The following is a 24544-nucleotide window of genomic DNA, read 5'->3' as shown; positions in this document are numbered from 1 at the left end:
TCTCTCTGTCTCTCTTTAAACTTGACCCATCAATAATATGTATAAATATCAATAATAAATGGCACATGCTGGATTTTTGTTTTTAACCGTGATATTTTAAATTTGCCAACAATTTTCAGTATTTTCGAAACAAAATAGCTGTAATTTATTTCTACATTTCGCTCACCGCTGGTGTGTCACCTCTTGAAAGTGTGTTCCCAGGTGAATATTTTTTTATCCTGGCAGTAGGTAGACTTTTTAGTAAGACACACTCCCACAACATCAAATGATTATCTCCCAACTCTTCCAGATATCAACTAACTGAGGATCTAATTTCATGTCCGACATTAATGGGGAAAAAATCCAATCGGCACTTTAAATTGGTTGGTCACTCCAACGCTGAAAAATAGGTCAAAGTTTCTCCAATCCAAAGTGTCCACTAGAGTTTGTGATTGCAGATTGATATGGGGGGGGATTTTTCACCTCCTCCCTGGAGGAGCAAGAGATCCCAAACACAGTGGGAACTAAGGTATGTTTTACCTAGAGAGGAATTAGGAACCACAAGTCCAAACATTGCCAAATCTGCCAGTAATGTTTTGGCTGTTAAATAGGATTCCTTTGTTTTTCAGATCATTTCTGGAGAGAAATTGTGGATATGAAGTGCATCCCGTGAGGTTGAGGTAAAATGTTTAGCTTTGGATGTAACGAAGGTAAAGCAGACTCTGGAATTCCTTTGTGTTCCATGTGTAATTGGACATGCTTCAAGCTAATTTCAGTCAATATGCAAATAGGAGACTTTCCATGTCAAAATGTTGGGTTCGGCAGAGCCAAACTGTTCCGCTGTAATCATTCCCATCTTAATGATGTCTGCAGAACTTCAGCATCACCCCTGTGATTTAATCAAATCTAATTTGGGTCAGTTCAATTTGGCTGCAGCTGAGCACCTCAACGTAATCATCCCACACCTTCAATCCAAATTCTGCGTCCGACCCCACGTCCTCAGACTCTCCGACGGGCCTTTCGGGCAACAGAAACAGCTGTTATTCATCTGTCTTGTCAAAACCTTGTCTTGCTTTCCGACATGGTTCCGCACACATTCTGGAGTTTTGGTTCTGGATTTCACCATGATTGGAATCAGAAATGAGACTGTGTGTTTAAGAGTTCCCTTCCCAGCTCTCACTGCCTGTGGGACCTGCTCCTTGGGCTTTTCATCAGCTGCCATTTTGGACGGCATGCAGTAATTTCATGGCTCATTGCAAGCGCTGAAAACCTTTGAAACTGCAAATGTTAACTTTGCCTGGCCTGGAGCCATTTAGGAAGCGATTAATTTAGCAAACAGAAGTGAGCCACTTTCTCCTCCTAGCCTGTGCATAATTTTAGGGGATTCTATCTGTATTTGAGTAAGAGTGAGCAATGTAATGACGGTTCCCGTAATTGTAGCACTGTGAAAATGGTTCCCTACCTCAGTCGTCGCTATCTCGCTCATCACTCCTGGCTGAGCCTCGACAACTTTGTACAGTGAGCACACGCGCAGACTGAGAAGAGGTGGAATCACTTACCAACTGCTTGACCTTAATTCTTGTCGCGCGCTGTTAAAGCGTGTTAAGGGAACATGTTTGTTTGCAGTTTCACCACCTTTCCAAGCGGCCCTATTTGCAAGCCACTGACTGATCAGACATGTTTTTTGTTTTTTTTTTATCACCACTTTGACGTATCGTCCACGCGATACAAAAGCAACAATTCCATTTGGAAAGAAAAGGACAGATGATGTTGGAAATGTGAGACTCTTTTGGCTGCAGCGCTCTTAGGAAATAGTGCAGATCCCAGAGAGAATCTCTCAGTGTTTGCCCAGTATTCCTGGAGGCTTGTTTTGTCACAGACTCTGTGCAGCAAGGCATGGGAGAGGCAGAAGGCAGCGGGTCGGCCAGCCTTCCCCCACAGCTGTCCTCCTTCATCCTGGCACTCGCTCCTACCAAGCTAATATGAAAACAAATTCTCCTTCTTTTTTGCAATTAATTTTCCTTCACGGCAGGGGGAAAAAACTCTGTCTTGACAACATAACATATAGCAGGTTGTGTACAAAGAATCTGGCCATACACAGAAGCTGAAAAACCTCACAAAAATCTGTTTTTCCCCCATGAGTAATTTTTCACTCTGCTGGGAGCAGTTGTCTTGCACTTATTCCTCTTTCTGTGCTTATAGTTACATGCAGCTCATCAAAGTCATGGCAAGAGCAAGTGCTAAAAGCACCCCGCCCCCAGACCCACCACCTACCCACACCTGCCCACATGCTATATGTTATTGTGACTGTGTTTTCTTTGTTTTGTTTAATGCACGTATACTGAGAGGTTTTTTCCCTAGTTTTTCTACTTTACTCTCAATAGGGAATTCAGTACAAAACCTGCCTTTTTTCACCTCACCTCTCCTTGTGTTGTGATCCCATTTCTCATCTAAAATGATATTTCCTTGCTCTGTGCAATGACAAATAAGTGTAAGTACATATTCAAATCAAAGTTTAAGTATTTCTTTTAAAAGACTTAAAGCTGCTACTCCCAATATTTTTTAATTAAATAATAATATAGTCTGGGCATCTCTGCTGAGACTGCTGCCTCCGCGACCCGGCCCCGGATAAAGCGGAAGAAGATGGATGGATGGATGGATGGATGGATAATATAGTGTATGCCTCATAGATCAATGAATCAGACAACATTTACTCCAAAAAGAAAGGAAAAGGGTTGAAATTGCCGCTTAAAAGTTTATTTTCATCTCCATCCTAAACACTGTGTTTGTTGACATTTTTGCACATTGCATTGTGGGATGTGGAGTTCCATGGACAGATGCATAGAAATGTTTTTGGGTTGTTTTTTTTTACTTCATTATTATTGTGATTTTTTGTTCTTTTTTTTCCAGACAAGGACTACTGTGATTCACTTGACACCAGTTTTTGTTCTAGATTGTTGTAGATTAATTGATGTAAAAGCACATCTACGTGACTCTATATCCCACATGGCAATATGTGAAAATGTCAAACAGATTGTTTCAAACTTCAATTTTGACCATTTTCATTCTTTTTTCGAGTAAATAATGTTTGATTCATTGATATATAAAGCAAACACTATGATTTTATTTAATGAAAATATATTGCAGTAACAATGTAAACTAATATCATTTTTAACAAAAACCTTCATTAAAAAGTCGAGTAGGTCAAAAAGGAAACAAACGGGAGAATAGGTCAACAATCAGGAACACACTATAACAATGTGTGTCATGTGTGCTGTTGGTGTATGTGTGTGTGTGTGTGTGTGTGTCCGCCCCGTGTTTAGGAAGTGACTACTTCCTTACCTGGATGCCCTGTTGCCACATCTGCATCCTGTTTTACCACGGCCAGACTGAAATCTCCCCCACACCATTAATTTCACTGAAAGCCATTCACAATAGGCATGAGATACTGGGCAGCCGCGTTCAAACGTTTTCTTCCCCCTTCTTATCATAAAGGTCCCACATGTCTTGGCAATATTCCCAAAATAAAAAAGAAGATAAATTTGTCCTAATTATGTCTCTCGAACAATGTTGTTTGACAGCCAAAGACATCAAATTAAATACTATTTTGATTCGGCAAAAGTGGTGTCAAGGTCTTATTTTTTTCATTGCAGGTACATTGGCTGATAACTATGAGTTAGAGAACAGTAATTATAGGGTGGAATCAAAATTAGGCAAATTGTGAAAGAGGTCGCCTTTAAATGGGTTTGAGCCACGAATTAAAAAGGCCATTAACTGGGAAGAGGCAGGTTATCCTCACTGCCCAAAACAAAACAAACAGTGAGGGGGAGGAGTGTGTGTGTGTGTGTCCTGTTGGTTTGTGTGTGTGTGTATGTGAGTGCAGAGAAAGGAGAAGATGCAGGTGTTTGTTGTTATCTATGAACAATCCCATGTCATTACCAAGTAAAGGTGTGCTAAGCTGATTTTCCTGCATTGCAGCCCAGTGATAATTCATAATGTATTGTTCCATAAATAAGCTACGCTGGAATGAACTAATACATAATCATCATGCTTAACTAATAGCTTTTTTTCTGTTTTCTGTAGCTGTGACTTGGAACTGACTAATATTTAATATATAGTACAATTACTGTTTCAATATTTGAATTTAAAGGTATACCGCTATTGTCCGTATTGTTTTGTTTGTGGCCTTCACAGATTCAAAATTGTACGAGGGAATTTTTGCATCGCGATTTCACAAGATCTTTAAAGGCAGAGGATCAGAGTCTCATTTTGCCCCATTTTGTGTTTCCATACTTTTTTTTCTTTCATTTTTATCAAACCGGTGTCTGGTCTTTTCATGAGACCAGAGAAATTTAAAGGTGATGAGAGGTCCTCTGCACTGATAGGACACAGGGCCAGTGTGATGAACAGACAAAAATGACACCAAGTTTTTCTCTCTCTTTGACTACGCCCTCCTTTTTCTTTTTTTTTCCTTCCGTTTATTAAGTTCTCGTAGTCTGATGCTGCCCCTCGCTCAGGGCCAGGTGTCAAACATTTTCCATTGATGTTAATGCGGTGGTAATCACAAAGTCTATCCACAGATGCCTGTAGACACCCACGTTTCACTTGGGCATTGCATTCTCCACTCAACACCTCTGAGGCATGCGAGATTATTTCTGCAATCTGAAAGAGTGAATAACCTCTAGGAAGAAACTAAATCACAATATAAAGTAATTAAGCACATTATCAACGGGGAGGTTAATTAGTGAGACCCCAAAAGCTAGCACCACTGGTAGCATTGCAAACACACAATTGCTTTGGTTTTTGTCTCTTTTTGACCACGTTTTCACAGTCACACACACGCGCCCACGCTTATATACAACTGCAGGCAATTGATTGGGACTGTTTGGGCCTCTGAAATTGATTAAACAACTTGCAATCCAGTTTAATTAATGGGAAACTATCTCTGTAGTTCAAAGCTACTTAGCTAAATGTTATGCTGTAGCGCTGCCCCCTCGCGTTTCATTTCTCTTAGACAATCGTAGAAATTAATTGAATTCTTGCATTACTGTATGGAATAACCTTTAAACAATCTTTATGTTATAACCCCTATTAAAAGGTATTCTGTGTACACCCACACGCAGCCTCAGAGTTGATATGCAGTTAGCTTAGTGTTTATGCATTAACATGAAAGCGCTGTGCCAAGCTGTAATATCACAATGCAGGGAAGACAACATGCCCGGTCTCTATATCTCTGAAGTGCAGCTGAGTCCAAAATGGCACATTGACAACAACATACATAGTTGCTGCATTGAATCAAAAGACAAGGCATTCCTAATTATTGACAAGCAACATATATTTAATTTTTCTCATTTCAAAATGATAAGTCCTTGAAGCCCTAGTCGGTGTCTGCAGTGTGAAGATGTCCCTATCAAAGAACTACAGGCATACCTGTTTGTTCACGGAGGCTTGGCAAGAAAAATACCTTCCCTTCTGTTCTAGCTTTGGGTGAAGCCATTACCCAACTTAACTTGACTTTTTCCATGCATTAAATTTTGGATTGCTTCCATCGTGCTTCTTATCTTCTTTCCATGCCGTTAGACGGCGAGGAAAACACTGAAAAAAAAAAAAGTTTTGAGGCTTTAAAATTTAGAATCTTACAATTGCTTTTCTTCCCTCTGTAGCTTTGTAGTGGTTTAGAAGCTTCATTTCTACAACTACAACGTTGTGCTTTGTTTGTAAAGCTGCAGTAATTACCTTAATTTTCCAACATCAACCCATCCATCTTCAATATTCTCAGAGTTGTGATCCCTGAGGTTTAAAGCAGTGTACACCTGGAACATGGCACTGTTTACACTTCTCTCTAACACTCTGACGCCTTCATCTTATAGCTGATTGGCAACAATAATGACATTTTTTTCCCCCACAATTTTTTTTCCAGCAAAACACAGTCCTAGAGCTAATATTTCAATACACTTTATTTCTGAATCTTATTAAATATATTATTATTCCATATTTTATGACCAATTACAAATATCATCATCTAACATATATTTATATTTATATTTATACAAGCATAATAAACAGTCAATGCCACTGAACAGAGTAAAAGAAAAAGAAAATCCAAAATAATAATAATTTTAAAAAAGCATTTATTATTTATTCAATTTCTAAAGCCGAAAAATGTATAAAGTTTTAATTCAGTAAGAAAATGGACTATCCCTGTCACTACTTTCTATTTGTTGTTACATTTTAGGTGAACCTACACTAGTCTTACGCCCACCGGTTTATGATGTTGTCACAGGACCTGCTGGTGTGTGTCATACTGTCTGTCTTTTCTCTCTCCTCCCTTCTGCCTTCCTCCTGTTTCCCTGTTGTTATGGTGGCCAACATTTTTACATTCGTATTGAATTACATTGTTTATTGAGTATACTTGTGGCTGTGTGGTGGTGTTATTCAGCAACTCTGTACAGGACAAACTGGTGTTAATGAGTATTTTTCAAGTACATTTAGAAAAGTAGAATAATAGAGATTTATCAAGAAAATTTAGCTTTTTTTAAGTATATATATTCATATTTAGTGGAAAAAAATCATAATATTTTGGAATTCTGTTGGACACAGTGACAGAATATAGAAAAGTCAAGCAGCTGCATGCTTCCTCCAAAATTCCCAAAATCAGATCACAAACCTCTCACAGCGCGCCTCCTTTTTCTCTTAAATGGCATGAAGGTTGAAATGGCTGGAGTCCAAGATCATCATGCCTGAGACCACACAGATGGAGGAAGATAAAAGTTCTCTGAGCTGCCATTTTCCACACAAGTAGAAGGGACAGTAGGGGGTGGTGGGGTGGAAAAGAGCAGCCACCTGCGGCTGTGACATCACCACCTTATCACGTATCATGTATCACCTGCAGCTTCACATCAAGCCCAAGGAGACAGATTTCATCTGTCATCTGTGAGAGGATCTCAATATAATTTACTCTGCTGATCTGACATCCAGAGGAGAGGAGTCGAGTTGCCCAACCTAATCTTATAGATGAGGAGTCTCCTTTTTCTGCCCAGTCATGTCCTTGGGTGCCGTCGTGGAGGTGGAGAGAGGCTGGCATATCAGATTGAGGCCGTTTTTTTTAACGCTGGATCGAGGGTTAAGTGGCTCTTGTGCTACAGTTTCCCTGTAAACTTAATTTATGTTAACTTTCTCCCTGCTCACTTTGTTTCAAAGAGACATCCCAAGACTTGGAAAAAAAAAATATTCATAATGAAAAACCAAATAACCTTCCTCAAACATTTATCTTATCCTTTTCTCTTTTCCAACGCTTATACCCTCCATGCAGTCCGCGCTTTCATGATTACAGTACATTAAACATACTTTATAGGCATATGCAAAGAAGAGATTATCAGCCATAAAAGCCAGAAGCTAAAAAAACATAAGTGGTATCAAAAAGCATAACCTAATTAGCAATACTAATCAACTGTAATGTCTTCATATTTAGGGGGAGAGGGAAAGGATAATTAGTCTTGGGTTCAGTCTTCTTTTCTCCACAGCCATGCCACTAAAAAGAGTCAAAGCTGTCTAGTATGGCCACCCACATATAGCAGCTAATTGCAGGTCTTCGCCCTCAAGCACCCTTCTAGTCATAGAGACAACAGGGAAATTGGCCATTTCAGCCTCACTGAGTAGCATTAATAATTAATGGCACTTTCAACAGTCAGCGTGTCCCTAGTTCCTGAGCAAAGGTTACTTTGGGGGTTTTGGAATGCAACCTTTGCTGTTGTTACAAATAGGATTTAGGTTTTAGATTGTAGATGAGATCAACTCAGGTACGGCTTTAAAATCATGAGAGTTGTTGCATTTTCAAAATTAAAATACCCGTTGACACAAGATGACATGACACCTCAGAGCACGTTTTACAATAATCAGATCATCTGTAATATATGCTGCATTGACAGACTGAACCCAATATGACCGCTCTGGATTATCCCCTTTGTGTAGTCTGGGATCTTCAATCCACAGGGTTCATTACCAGCTCACAAAACATGAGTTACCTAAGATGATAATGACATTTCATAAGATGCATTTCTGACATTTTACTCTGTCAGGCCATAGAAAATAATCGTAAATATTAAATGGCTCTATACATTTTTATTGGCTCATTTTCAGTAGTCACTGTGCATACACGTATCACTCTCACCACAGGATTGCAACTGAAGGTTATTCAATATCTTGGGTTTTTTTACACCAATTTATGTGAAACAAGGGGTTCGGCTTCTCTTCTAACTCCGATGCTTTCAGACGATTGGTCAGGACCTAAAAGTTGGTTAAAAAAAATAATTTTCAATGAGTAGCAGGAATTTGCCCGAGAACAAAAAAAGAAAAACATCATGTGCTTTAATTTTTAAGGTGGCAACATTCTCATATCCAAATTATAGAATGTATAATGAAAAGGTATTTCAGCATATACCTGCTGGTCATTATGCATTCTGTACTAATGCCAAAAGGATACTTTTTAATTTCTTAAAAAGAAAAAAGTACGTACCCTTTTTACTTCACCTGCTTTTAGTTTAACACTAAATGTCTCTTCATTGAATTATTCTGAGGTTAAACATTTTCCTTGATTTGGTTCATGACCTGTTTCTAGGGGTTGATGGTGGCTCCCAAAGCCAGGCCAGTTTGAGAAATCACTACTCCAACTCATCAGTGCCATTATAGCTAGTCACCTACTGCAAAATATCACAAATGTGTCCCACATGGTCTCCCTGAGGGTTGTATGTGGGAGCACCTGGTTTTCCTCAGATTATTGGGAAATCCTTGATGAAGAGGTGTCCCGTGACCTTTCTTCAATCCCACAGTCAGATTGGACTGGCTCCAGGATGGCAAATTTGTGAAATTAAAGTTATGGCATATAAAGTAGATGTGCATTACAGTTTATAACCATAAAAAAGATCAAAACACCCACAGACAAAAAAATTACCCCAGAAAGCTTTAATTTCTCTGAAATAGTGTTGAAATACTGTAGCTTTTTGGACCAGAACATATGTTTTATAATGTAAACATATATTGGCATCTTTGAGCTCAAATAGCAGTAAACATATTGTCATTCATATAAGAATTTGAGCGGAGGACCTCAGCTCGTGAATTATCAAATGGGTTTCCACGCTAAATGCATTGTTTTTGATATTGTCTTTACATAGATGAGTTTTACACATATAATGAAAAAGCTGCATAAAAACAAGTGAAGGCCCATTAGTTATTGAAAATTGTTAAACTCCAAGTCAAGCCATACTAAAATGTAATGGTCCTGAACATCATACAACAAATATCTTGTGTACAAAGCATGGTTGTAATGGTCTGGACTTAGTGAGATGTTTTGTAATAATAATAATAATAATAATAATGTATGTAAAGAAACGAGGTTTGATGTAAAATTATCTGTGTTCAAATCATCAAATCAGGGGACGGATCTGGATAAGCAAAATGCTTTTTTCCGTCGCCCTTTCCGGCATGCAAAAGGACAAAAAAAAAAAAAAACAATGATGTGATTTTGCTCTGAATGTCAAAGTGAATTTCTGTGATTGCAACCATGTCGGAAATGAACTGAATGAATAAAAATAAAATAAAGTATTGGTTTTTTAAAATTGCGCTTTTCATAGACACTCAATGTATTTGTATTTATTTTTCAGATCCAGTGTCAGTTGTTGTCTAGTTGGGGCCTCTTTTTTAGTTGGGGTTTCATGGTTCTAATGTAGTTCACTATTTTGTTTTCTATCTGATTGTTTGTGTTTGGGTTATAGTCTCTTGTGATTTGTCACTGTTTTATTACCCCTTGTCTTGCCTGTGTGTAAGTGCAGAGCATTGAGTAGTTAATCTCTTCCTTACCGTTTCCATTGAGGTGTTCCTCATCTCCTGACTGTCTTCCCTCACTATGTAAAGGAGTGTTTGCATTGGGATTTTCATTCCCTCTCTGCCAGTTTGCGTCTGAATTTTTGTTTTTTTAGGTTTTCAGTTTGTGTTTGATTGTTTATAGCTTTTATAGTTATCTTTTGATTTTATACTTTGGTGGATGTTGTGAGCTTGGTTTTTTATTAAAATGCACATATTATACAAGCATCTTTCCTGCCTGCTGCTGCCTCCTCTATGTTCTGGTCCTCCACACACCTCACCTTCCACTAACCCTGACAAGAATATTCTTTATATGTCCCATGATGTAGAGAGCACTGAAATGAATGCCAGCAGAAACTTTTTTAATTTAACTGGAAACTCAGATATTAGAAATTGGAGTCTGCAATGCCATTTAAACTTTATATGATCCATTGCATATTTATTTTTGCTTTACAAACCTACTTATAATGGTTAGATTTGATGTATTAAGCATTCTAAACTTGAATGATATTTCTTTGCTCCTTCTTTTGTTTAGGTTTGTAGTTCACTGAAGCCTAGCCTATCATACTCGGAGCTAAAAGCTGGGTGCACTCGGGTCACCATTACCTCACAGCATATACTGTAGCAACAAAAACACACAATCACATACAGACACACCAAAACACAATAAAGACATTTGCTGTTGGGCTCTGAAAAGGTTGAAACTTGTGACAATTATCGTGATGGAAATAAAAAAGAAAATGCTTTGCTCAAATCACTTCATCGCCAAAAAATGTTATAACCAACCCTTTTTTTTAATGAAGTATGAAACTGAGCTACTCGCAGGGCGTGAGATGTCTTTTGCCCTGTGTTAGTGGGATTCCTCCAGTACCCTATGACTTTAGCTTGAAATGAGCTGGTGGTGTGATTTTCTGGGTGAATAATGGATGAAAAATGTCTTTTCTTTTGGTTTTGTTGTGCTTCTGCACTATGCAAATGTTTACACATCCTCATCATAAAGACCCTCAACATTAACAGTTTTCATATTTCACCAAATTCTCCTTTTTAAGAAAGTCATCCAATCTACTATTCAAGGGTAACCGGCCACTGTCTTATAACTTTATTATTCTTTCTTAATCGGTTTATAAATATTTATGAATCACTAAAGCCATTCACTGACTGGCTGCTGAGATTGAAGTGTTAAGAGAGTATGTGCGTTCCAAGGCAGCTGTGGGTTGGGAGGATAGAGATAGCATGGACAGAAGATTTGTGACAGAGTAGAGCATGAAACCCATCAGTTGATGAGTGGAAATCCCTACTTTCTAATTAATAGAGGTACACAGGCCAGGGGGATAAGGAGGATCAGGGAAATGAAATCAGGAAATAGATACCATCACTCATTTCTGAGGTCCATTGTCACACTTCAGAATCTTCTGTAATGAATCACTCAAGCATTCTGCAGATATATTTGAATGGTTGGAGAAAATTCATTGTCCGAAGGAGAGCATTCGATAAGGATCTTTTCTTTGGCTCTCCCTCTTCTTCAAGCCTCTTCTTTCCCTCTTTTGTCAGAGGGCTCTCTGATCAAAAAGCGAAATCAAGGCCTAAGCAACAGGTGCACAGTGTGAAAGGCTGCTGCAATCTGCGACAGAGCTGGAAAGCCACGTAAAATGAAAATAAGAGTCGGATTTAGAAAGTTTCAAGGGATTTACCTCTTGGGGGAAGATACTCGAGTAGATCCATGATTTACTGCAAATATACAGCGCACAGCAAAGGAATCATGGTTCGGTTCTGCATTCATCCTCAAAAATACTACAAACACTGATTAGAAATTAAAACAGTAGGAGATTGTAGGACTAATTTTTAAATTGTCTGTGATGCTTGCTATAAAATAGCTTTCTGCACCTTTAGATTAATGTAAAATTTTTAATGCAATATTTTTACATTCAGAGCCCAAATATGGTCAGACATTTTTGAACTTATACTATACCTTGAAGAAATCCGATCCAGACCTCTCATTTATTAATAAGTGGGATTTAGGTGAATATGTGGAATAAACACTCGTCACTATGCATGACTGTGCAGGGTGTATGACTTTCAAACGGCTTTATTGACTTATTATGACAGCTGATCAGTTACCTGTACACTCTCAGTTTACAAATTTTGATATTTTTTCTTTCCTATTTTGAATTAAGAGTGCTTGAAGTCAAATTATATCTGGAATAAGTGAAAAATAGCTGTGTGAGCCAAGACCAGTGGTTCCTAAAACCGTGTGCCATGGAATTTTGTGACAACCATACATTATTGCAATATACTGTACAACTGCACAAAAATAATTATTTTTTCATTCACTATTTTGTATTCACTAATTTCATAATACAAAGGCAAACTCTATACCTTCGTTTTTTGTTTTGTTTTTTTTAATATTTCATTAATAAATATTTCATGAGTAATAGTATTTTTTCACATTTTATTTGGCATTAGTAAATAATTTTGCACATTTACAGATATTGTACATGATATGAGGGATAACACGTGTTATTAAGGCTATTTTGCACAATAGGTGGGCCTTCAGATTTTCACTTTGGTGTACCTTGGACACAAAAAGTTTGCGAACCACTGGCCTCAGACAACCTTAAAAGTGTTTTGTGATTTTTGGAAATGCGTGTTGGTGACGCTGCATATTAGCAGATAGATTCAGATTTACTGAGTGTGTTAAAAAAAAAAAAAAAACAGTAAAGCAGAGGAGGTACACCTTATGCTAGGCTGACACCTAACTATTTTCATTCATAGACTTGGAGTTCATGTATGACTCCCGTCAGCTAAATTGTAAATCTATGTTTTGTAGTATTGGCCTTAAGACGATATTAAATGTGTTTGATGTTATTGCAAGACTTTTCGTCTTGTGTAACTTGGCGAAATCAACAACCAACAGATGAGCAGATTTGTTAATTGTTAGTTTACTGTTTTTTTACAATTTATCTAGTTCAATGGTGCTAATGTTCAGACACTTGTATACTGAACAAAAATATGCCGTATACACAACTATTGGTTTAGCTCCCATTTTTCATAAGCTGAACTCAAAGATCTAAAACATTTATATACTCAAAAGACCTATTTCCCTCAAATATTGTTCATAAATCTGTCTAAATCTGTGTTAGTGAGCACTTTTCCTTTGCAGAGATGATCTATCCCCCCTCACAGGTGTGGCATATCAAGAAGCTGTTTAGACAGCATGATTATTGCACAGGTGTGCCTCAAGGTGGCCACAATAAAAGGCCACTCTAAAAATGTACAACGTAATCACAGCACAATGCCACAGATGTTGCAAGTTCTGAGAGAGCATGCAATTGTCATACTGACTGCAGGAATGTCCACCAGAGCTGTGTCCCGTGACATAAATGTTCATTTCTCTACCATAAGCCGTCTCCAAAGGCGTTTCAGAGAATTTGACAGTACATCCAACCGTCCTCACAACCGCAGACCACGTGTATCCACACCAGCCCAGGACCTCCACATCCAGCATGTTCACCTCCATGATTGTCTGATACCAGCCACCCAGACAGCTGCTGCAACAATCAGTTTGCATAACCAAGGAATTCCTGCACAAACTGTAAATAACCGTCTCAGGGAAGCTCATCTGCATGCTCGTCGTTCTCATCGGGGTCTCTACCTGACTGCAGTTCGTCGTCGTAATCGACTTGAGTGGGCAAATGCTCACATTTGATGGCGTCTGGCACGTTGGAGAGGTGTTCTCTTCACGGATGAATTCTGGTTTTCACTGTTCAGGGCAGATGGCAGACAGTGTGTGTGGAGCCGTGTGGGTGAGCGGTTTTCTGATGTCATCATTGTGGATGAAGTGGCCCATGGTGGCGGTGGGGTTATGGTATGGAGAACGAACACAGGTGCATTTTATTGATGGCATTTTGAATGCACAGAGATACCGTGATGAGATCCTGAGATCCATGTTGCAAGGATCTGTACACAATTTCTGGAAGCTGAAAACATCCCAGTTCTTGAATGGCCAGAATACTCAGACATGTCACCCATTGAGCATGTTTGGGATGCTCTGGATCAACATATACGACAGCGTGTTCCAGTTCCTGCCAATATCCAGCAACTTCACACAGCCATTGAAGAGAAGTGGACCAACATTCCACAGGCCACAATCAACAACCTAACCAACTCTATGCCAAGGAGATGTGTTGAACTGCATGGAGCAAATGGTAGTCACACCAGATACTGACTGGTTTTTACCCCAGTCTCCCCCAGTGAAGCAAAACTGCACATTTCAGAGTGGCCTTTTATTGTGGCCAGCCTGAGGCACACCTGTGCAATATTCATGATGTGAACAATATTTGAGAGAAATAGGTATTTTATTTTTATAGAAAAAGTTTTAGATTTCATGAAAAATGGAAGCAAAAACAAAAGTGTTGCTTTTATATTTTTGTTCAATGTGTATAATGATAATACATTATCTTTAATTTTTTCATTTTTTTTCTATCCTTTTTATTTTAAGAAAATTACATTTTGCTGTGAATCATTTTTGGTAAATACATTTTGAATTTGAAAAATTCTAAGTTTGCACTGCTTATTTCCAATTTTGTAGCATTGTTTGTTTTTTAATTCAAATTAAACGACTAACAATTTTTCAAAAATGGCATTGCACCCAAATGTACAAAGAGACACAACACCATTACAATAAGTACTGAAAAAACAACTTTTTAAATAAAATGTAAAAAGACAAACTTGAACACAGATATGAACACAACAGAAAAAGGATTGTCCAGTTCCTGTATATAGTGACCCTGCAACACTCGGTCTTCGTAAAATCTGGAAAATACCTTTATAAATGTAGAAGTCTTTCTGCCGCATCATAGTTCTATACTATCTGTGACCAGTGTTTACTGTTTTTTAAGTTTCAATCAGCAGTAAAAAGCTCACATCCATCACTACTAATGACTGAGACCATAGTTGAGACTTGAGTGTGTAAACAATCCTAAAACTAGTCATCCTCAATACTCATCATGCCCCCTACTTCTGTGACTGCTTTAGAATAGACTGTTGTCTATGTTGTTACATTCTGTCCGGTGACAGTTTACAACTGAGTCTGATTATGATGTCATCAGATGCCAGTGATGATGACGCTGTCTTTAGCAGATAAAGTTCAGTACCAATCCACATGTCGTCCATTTGTACTCCTCCAGACCGTTGTTGGTTCTCAAAGATTTCCCCATGTAGGACGACAGAAAGTCACTGAGGTAGTCGTATACAGTATGTCCGGGTATGATACTGTAGATCTGGAATTTTGTCCTTTGTTATGGCTATTTAAATAGACGTAAAAAGCAAAGTGGGTGTATTATACGGGTCGACTTCTCCTGCCAACATGGCAGTGTAAACAAAACGAGTTACGTGGCGTCTTTTCCTCTTCGCGAGAGCAGAGCAACAACAATAATATACACTTCCCAGACATATAAGGCCTCAACTTCCCATAATGCATCATTATTGAGGGCGGGACCAAGCCTGCAGCAGTTCAAACTAACTTCCGATGAAACACAGATGCCTTAAAAAAAAAGTACATTGCGTTAATAATAAGATGATGCGTTAACTTTGACTGCTAAATCTAATATATACATCACACAGCAATTATGCATTTGATGTTGAGATCCAAGATTATTAATTATACAACCAATGACACGTACACATTTACTGTGCACATTTATTTAGTTAGATTTTACTTGAATTAAATCTATCAGTTATTTCTACTCTGTATCAGTATATCTTCTTATACAGAGATAGACAATCTTATGGTCACCAGGAGCTGTACATTAAAATCAGATCTGTAACTTTTACCTAAAGATTGTTTTAACAATTAGATTAAAGAGTAAAATAAATAAATGAAGCTTTTACTTTTCTTTAATAAAATAATTATGAAGAACTGTTTCACATTTAATTTCTGTTAAAGGGTTTACTTTTATACAACAAAAAACAATCTTATACAATGAGAAAACTGATCTGCTTCTGATTGTGGAATCATCCTCGACTTATCATGTATTTTTAAAAAGCACAAATATAACGACATCCAAGAATCCCATATAATTCTTCCCAGCATTCCCGTGGGGTTTGTGTAACTGGAAATTTTTAATGCTTGTGCTTAAAAAAAAAATCAATATCTGCAGTCATTTACGTGTATTCAAATCCTTAAAAATAATATCAAGGTGTCAACATTGTCTTCTGTTAACTTTAACTACAGAAATTCCAATTTAGATTTACCTTTAACCTTTACTTCTCTCCCTAGTGCCTCAGAAAAGGTTTGACACCACTGGGCTGTCTGTAGCCACCCTACAACATGACTAATCCGCCTCTCTTTGAGGAATAAGAGAAATGCCAGGCTAAGCCCAGCACATATTAGCGGCTGATTCTCACAGAGCTGGCAGGCTGAACACAGCTCCTCGACATCCTGAAACACACATCTGTGATGGTGAAATCTGAGGAAGACATGAAATGAGAAACAAAATGCAGTATATTTATTTCCATATCATGCATCCTCAGAGAGGATTTACCATGACTGCCTTTAGACGTTATTATTGTCGTTTGCAAAATGCACCGAGAGCATGTTTAAAAAAAAAAAAAAAAAAAAAACCACTTGTAAGTAAATATACTGCAGCTTCTGTCGTCAGTCTATAGCCTTTGTCTTTGTTTGCTTTTCAAAGATAATATAAGTTTCCACTTTCTAAGTAGTTCAATCCAACCCAGGGGAGCTTTATCCCAGTCTAACAAGATTTTTTTTAAACTTCTTTTTCTTTTTTAAACTTCTACCCTTATATCCCAAATGCAATTATTTAATATACACCCACTCACAGTCTGCGTATGAGATATGAATATAATTGTATGTTACTTTTTAATTACAGGAAAAATCTAACTTGTAAGATGATGGGCTGGAAGGTGCCATTGCATTGTTATTTTTTTTCATCCTCGTTTTCTGATTATGTGAGCTGGGCTCCTTTGCTAAGCGATGATAAGCAGAATTTCCATGTTCTCTGCATAATTAATCCATCTCTGCCTCTCTTCATGCCAACTCTGCCGTTATCGCCTGCACATGCCTGAATTGCAAAAGAATCCTCTCTTCAATTGGAACTTATTGATATTCTGGGAGAAAAAAAAACCTGGAAATCCTCAAATTTAAGCCACAGATTGTTAAATGGATTAATTTCGCGGCAATCGCAAGCATCTAACGCAGGGAGACAGGCAAGGCGAAATGAAAGTGTCTCCTGTTTGTGGAGTTTTAGTCCCAAATGATAGGGATTATTGGCATGTTTTTTTTCTTTCTTCATAGTCAAAAAATTACCATTTATTTGCATGCCATAAAATGCTTTTATATGGTTGAAAATTCAGAGAAATTTCTTTCAATGCCTGTCGTTGGCTTCATGATAACAACTTCAGCTTTCCACATCTGGACGCTTTTGATACTGGCTGAAAGGAATGTCTGAATATTTAATATTTTTATCTGTTTTCATCGATGGTTTCACCATTAAGGATGGCTCTGCTGTTTGCATGGAGCCTGGCAGATGTAGATTTATTTTCTGAGCTGTCCACGGCCTGCCTTTCTGTGAATATATTGATGCATTTTTCCATTTTGCTGTGCACTGATGCCTCTGCATATGTAATAAACTGGCAGACACACTTATAAAAATACATCAACACACTGTATTATAAAGCAGTGTTCAGATGTGGGTCTTCAATTACTCATGCATATATAGGGAAAGGGGAAAATCCACAACAACTATCAAATGTAATTTCTTTGACCTCATAAAATGAAAAAACAGTAAGTCACAAAAATGGCAAAATACACTCGTGTAAATATAAAGAACATTTGTTGTTTTTATTTTTTTAGACACTTGGCAGACGAGCCTTTACTTGCAAACGGTGATGGTTGAAATGTGGACATGATCACTGCAGCAAAAAGGCACAAATTAGCTGCCGTTGCCTCAGTTACACCATCGCAGGGATTAAAATACCTACTTTTGAATGAAGGAAATCCAGATTACATGAATGAAGAGGGAAAAACATGAGAAGGAATATGTTTTTTCTCATTATAAATATTTTTTTCATGTGTGTTACATTTTGACATTTTGCTAAAAGTGTTAAACTAAAGATTACAAACTTAAACTCGAAAAGCAACAAGAACATTTTAGCATTTTTGGAAGAAAATGAGGAATTTCAGATGTGTGCTTTGGGAGAAGTGGAAATATTGAAATACAGTATGTGGTTGTTTAAACGACAACAATACTGGCTTGTATTTTTTTAATCTTTAAAATGTTTTTTTTTTTATAGTATTTTTTCATGATAATGAAATAGTTAAACATTTTTAAAAATAGCAGTAATTAAAAAAAAAAAAAACACAAAAAAAATGTAAATATCTGAAGTTCTGATAAGCACTCTTGGTAATAGAAATATGAAATACATTTTACATAAGGTTTTGTTTTTTTTTTTGTTGCACATATCACAATATTGTATTTTAAGGTATTTAATTTCTAGAACTAAACATTTCTTTTTCATTATGTGTTAAATGTAATAACATATATGACGAATCAAGGCGAAAGCCCAGATTTAATCTTAATCTTAATCTTTAAATGTAGATTTGTTTTATTAATTTGTGCTTTGACTAAGTCCTTTGTTCTTGCATGTTTCTGTTATGCGTATATGATTTTACTGCAGACACAGTAAAATCATGTTTTACTTTACTTATGCTTAAAAAAAACACTATATGAACAAAGTTTGCTTGAACTGTGAGACGAATATACAGCATATTTAATATGTTCTTCACTAATGTTATTTGACTTGTGACCACACTTGCCACTAAATATGTGTGTGGGTTAACATTATGTTCAAAACATAAACACAGGATTTTACAATTGTTCAACTTTTCATATTTCTTCCCCATTTCCATTGACTTCCAGATCACTTTGCTAATGCATGTAAACATCACAAAAAACATTTAAATGCAGTTAGAGAGGATTAATCAAGATTCCTACTTTCCTACTCGCTGGTGATTTCCACTGATGATTCATTCTTATTAGTCTACAAACTGAATTCCATAATTTCCCCTGTCATATTCCTTTCCTATTAATGCAACACACATTGTTTAAAAAAACCAAAACAAAAAAAAAACAGAAGGGATATTTATGATTTTTAATCCATAAAAGACTCGCCGGTTTTCCCCGGAGGTATCACAATCTCAGCTTTTGACCACATAAAGACAATGAGATTAGCAATGAGAATATACCATGCTGTGGTTCTACCCCCCTCCTCCCCCTCCTCCTCCTCCTCCACACAAAGGTTTTATTTACAGATTTACACACACTCCCTGTGGGAGGAGCATAGTTTGTTCATCCCGCCCCTCTTTTGGTGTTTTCCATCTCGCCTCCTCACTTCAATGTTTTGGTGTAATCTTAAAATGCTTTGGGGCTGTGTGGCATTTTGATAGCGTTTCTCATATAAATTTCAAAATCTGTTTGTGTTTAAGTCTATTATTGCTTTTTTCTTTTAAAGTTTTTTTTTATCTGCTTTGTTTCAAAGCCCAGTGATATCATAACTCACATGATGAAAGGGGGTGGGGGGAGGTGGGGTGGTAACTGGATGCTGGTAGGGGGAGTGAAGCCTTCCCTAGAATAAGCTGGCATTGGGGCCTTCAGGGCTGCGGGTGGTTTTGGCTGCCTGGCATGAGAGTGGGAACTCTCTCAGACATCTGTTTGCTCACTGCTGCTGGATGGATGGATGGATGGATGGATGGATGGATGGATGGAGGGGAAGACAAGCTTGAGCATTTAGCCACAACAGGAACTACGATCATTCCATCTTAATATAATATACTGTAGGGCTGGGAGATATGGACCAAACTCGATATTTTTTCTCAAAATGGCGATACATATACGATATATATCTCCATCATTTTAATCTAACTAAAGTCTTTTTGGGTTAAATTTCCTGATGCAAAAAGCCACATTTATTAACAAACGGCTGCACAATATGTTCCACTTTTGGCTTTTTCTCTTCTAAGGGACAGCACGTGTGAGTGAGTTGTGTAGTGTGGCTTGTTTCTCAGTAATCTCACTGCTTTCCATGCTGTTCTGAGAAGTAACGAAAGCAGAAACTCCGAAAACAAGTATTTTAATACAAATAAAGCGATAAAATGTATATCTCAGCAAAATTGAAAAATTGTAAAAATGGACACTACTCAATGAATAATATTAAATACTTGTATGATGTGATTTGAACTGTGTGATTGTATAAATCAAAACAAGTAAAAAAATTAAAATAAAAAAATATTATTTTAATATAGGCAATATTCACACTGAACCTTCTATTTTATTATTTTATTTTTGTACATTTGTACTGTTTAATTTGAACTGTGTTCCTGTTTAGTCCTGGCTTGGTGCTTTATTTTATCAGTAATTATTGTTATTTGTCATAGTTGTTCTCTTTTGTCATGTTGTATTCTCTGATTTAAAAAAAATTACATTCTAGATTGTTTTTTAAAAATCTGGCCTGGGACACCAGATGAAAACTAGCCTTTTTTGGCTAAATCTGGTGCATTTACGGCATGTCTGTTTATTAATAAAATTGTCCCTTTTAAATAATCAATAAATTAAAATTCTTTATCGCCAAAATAGAAAACTCGATATATCTTGAATCGCGATATATTGCCCACCCTAATATACTGTTAGACGGGTTTTATTCAATGTTATTTTTTGATCTTATGTCACATTAAAAAAAGCCATTGTCTCCCCCAGTGGAACAAACTACCAGATCATTTTTAAATCCAAGTTTAAAAAACACTTATTTTCTCAACTGCTTATGACTGAGAAGGAGATTTGCATCATTTTATTGGTGATTTATTGTTTTTTATCATTGATTTCAAACTGTTTAAAGTTTCAAGTTGATTTTTAAACTCTGTTCAATGTTTGACCACAATAAGTACATGACTTTTCACTCTCACACTCACTCGATGAGTCCTCAGGTCATCGTGATACTAAGTGATCCCCAGCAGCCACACTGTGGACACTGCAGCACTCACACCACTGCTGAGGCTGCTCTTTATGGAGCTCTTTATGGAGCTCTTTATGGAGCCGGCTCCCGTCCACAGCGCGCCTGTCACTCCCAGCACCACCGGACACGTGAAATCCCTTAAAGAAATCAGGCTTGTGATTTGTCATGCCAGGCTCCCTGTGATATGAACACGGTCAGCACAGCAGCTTAAGCAACACTGCAGCTGTCGAGAAATGAGCACAATGATGGCACAGTGCTGTTTTATTTCAAATAGGCATGTGAGAGTTCCTGAATTTACTGATCATTTATGACTTAGCAGGATAATGGTTGGCTTGTAACTGGTTCAAGGTAATTACATGCTCATAAGGGGCATGTAGAAATTAGGAGGGTTAAGAGGGGGTGGCATTGTTTAGTAATAAAGGATACTTTGATAATTGCCTGCATAATCTGTGAATGTAAGTTTCCATTTAAAAATGTTCCTTGTTTTAACATATATATTTTGTATTATATTATGTATTATTATATTTTAACATATATATATATATATATATATATATGGACAACCAATTTAATGACATTTTCTTCGCTAGGGAAATTATGATTACTATTGGTAAATAAATAAAAGCCTAGCACCAATAATAACTGTTACTGCATCTTGCACATGCAGTTAGAACACACTGTATAGCCACAAATGTTTTCACAGTGTTTTTCAACTTTGGGGTTGGGACCCCATGTGGGGTCGCCTGAAATGTCTAAATTAGTAGAAGAAAAAAAACTTAAGTAAAAATGGATTAAAATTTTATTTTACATTTTTTTGGAATTATTATTTTTTAAATACACATCACACACAATAAATATTAAACAACTGTATGGAAGCGAGCTTGTAATCGGAGAGTCACAGGTTTGAATCTCACCCGGGCCATCACCGTGGGATGTTGAGCAAGTCCCTAAACTGCATTCCAACTGCAATCGACAGCCCACCGCTGCCCCTTGGGGAAAATGCAGAGAAGAATTTCACTAAGGTTATGAATAAAGGTTACATTATTATTATTATGATCAAAAACTAATTCTAGAAAAAAATTGTATCTGGGGTCGACGGACATTCGTGATTTCAAAATGGGGTCACGACCCGAAAAAGGTTGGGATCCGCTGGTCTATGGGCTAAGTTCTGTACTTAGTGTTTGACACCTGTGTGGAGACAAGATGGACATCTATTCAACATCTATTCTCTGTCACACCCACACAAACACAAATACTGACAAGACAGAAAATGGCCGTTAAAACCAATAGAGGATCCTAAACCCATAGAGCACAGACAGGATAAACACCAACACAATATGAAATCAAAACAAAGAGAAATATAAATCCTGTACTGTAGCCAACTAATAAAAGTCTAGGCCAGGGGTCACCAACACAGCGCATCAGGTAGCCCACATGAACCATGTGAGGGGTCTTAGGGAGCTCTAGTCATTAATGACCTCCATCTAAAATCTGATTTACTTTCCAGGATTCAAACTCACAAAGATAAATACATATAAGAGATGTAGTAGTTTTTATTAAAGTTGAATACTGCTGATACAGTTTTAGTATTAAATTAACCATCCTTGAATGTATATTTTTTCTGAAACATTGTGACAAATGTGTTTAAGTGTTGCAGATCTGGTGTGTGGTCAGTGGTATGTTTTATATATAAGGTATATTTTCAAAAATGCAAGGTGTATTTTCTATCAAATTTGATTGAATATTTTTTTTAAAAATGTATAAAAACAATAGCGTAAATTAAAATAAATAGTTTCATGTTGAAACCTCAACATTTCCTACCTTTTTAAGTTACTGCTAGCCTTCCTTATTATCTTAGCCTCTAATTAAAGTGAAACCGTGGAAATATAGTATTTAACACGTGCTTTTATAGCTGGTAGCCCTTCAGACTATGCAGTACCTATGGAGTAGCTCACAGTTTCAGACAGGTTGGTGACCCCTGGTCTCGCCGAAGCCCCAGATATTTCTGTGCAGGAAAATATCTACAAAATATGAAATTGTTATTTTCATAATTTTATTGGTAAAACTAGATGGCGATATACCGTATTATAAGCACAAGTATTAGCCCACATGCATCAAAATCATTAGAAGCAGACTATTGTCTTAGTCTATGTGAGACGTGCATGTAAAGGATTAGTACTACATCATAGAGACACTGAGAAAAAGGCTTCAAACTTTTTCCTTCCCTAAACAAAGCCAGCAGTCGGTCCAGCCCACATTCAGAGCCGTGAACGGCGCTCCCTGAATGTGACTTGGCAGTTTTAATCAAATGATTTAGCACTTTAAATCAACCTTTCCCCCTGCAATCTGATTACGTGCGAGCACTGCGAGGCATCTCTGCAGCATACAGTATACCTTAACCTATTAATATGACCAACCTTGTGTCAGTGATTTCCCTTGTGATGGAAACAGTATCATGTTAATTATCACAACCATCTGGTTTGAGCAGTGGGGGAAAAAAAAAGAAAGCTTTCTCTTCCGCTTGCAGATTTGTAGCTGTCAATCAAAGCTGGCTTCAAACAAGCCACTGGAGCTCAGGAACAGCACAGAACAACCACGCTCCAGTGTCGGAGGATTTAGGAGTGGCGTTAAATTAATCTTCAGCTGGCAATTTGACTCTCCTCACTATGTTGTTCCTCTTAGTACAAATCATTATTGATTTTGGTGCAGGGATCCTATAAAATGGCCTGTAAACGATGTTTAACATGGTGATTTTAGGGCGTGTGGCTCCAGTTTTACATTTGGGTTTAGATGTGTGAACATGTAGGTATTAAATAACACTGTTGTTGTTTTAATATTGAAAAAAACTTCATTTTGACCACTTAAAAAAAAAAAAAAAAAATTCAGTGTGTGTACAGTTTATCACAGATAATATTTGAAATTGATTCATGAACATCACTGCGTTTGGATCTAAATCCAAGTTGCGTTTAAAGAAGGCACACTGAAATAAGGATAGGAAAAGTTAGGAAGGAGAGGCGTTAAGCCTTGCGAGACAGATGCTCTGCTCAAGGTGAACCACGGCTGACCCAGTCCGCCACATAAATTATTCTGTAGTTTCAGACTCCATTCCAAAGTTGTGGAATTGGGTTACAAGATAATTTCACAGGCCACTTGCTTGTCTTCCTTGGCAGTCCAACTGGCTAATTGAAGAGAATGATTTCCAGTTTGGGCAACTATTCAGAACATGGCAGTCAAAATCAGAATGATTTGAAAGCTCTCATTTTTATATCCCTCTATTTTTTATTTATTTTTTTTTCTGGGTGAAACTAATATTCCGAATAATATTGTTTCCATGTGCACATCACTGATTGCAGGCAAGAGGTGTCCCTGTCATTCTGATTGACAGTTTATATTAAAAAAAAAAACAAAGTAAAAGCTCTTTATTCACTGTAACAGGATACACTGTTTTGCGATTTAAAAAAATAAATAAAAATCTGGCATTTTGGAAAATAAGGTGATTTAAATTTTCTAAAATAATATTTAAACAGAATTAATCATTTTAACAGAATTTAGTTTTAGATTATGCAACATTTCCTCACTCTTGATTAAGGCCATTTGAGGTGAATGGATCTGTGATTCTCATAGTGCATTATGGGAGAATGGGCAACAGAGAAAAAGATTTGAAGTGATGCAAAAATGT

The 24544-nt window shown here is 37.1% G+C and overlaps 1 protein-coding gene across 1 annotated transcript in view; it reads left to right on the top strand.

The window, feature by feature from the left end:
- zfpm2a (zinc finger protein, FOG family member 2a) overlaps nucleotides 1-24544 on the top strand; it is a 184731-nt gene that overhangs the window by 23230 nt on the left and 136957 nt on the right. The window lies entirely within an intron of this gene.

The sequence above is a fragment of the Gouania willdenowi genome, chromosome 16 (assembly GCF_900634775.1).
Source record: "Gouania willdenowi chromosome 16, fGouWil2.1, whole genome shotgun sequence".
Lineage (NCBI taxonomy): Eukaryota > Metazoa > Chordata > Actinopteri > Blenniiformes > Gobiesocidae > Gouania > Gouania willdenowi.
Note: the sequence above shows the minus strand (reverse complement) of the source record. Positions and strands in the feature narration are given on the sequence as shown.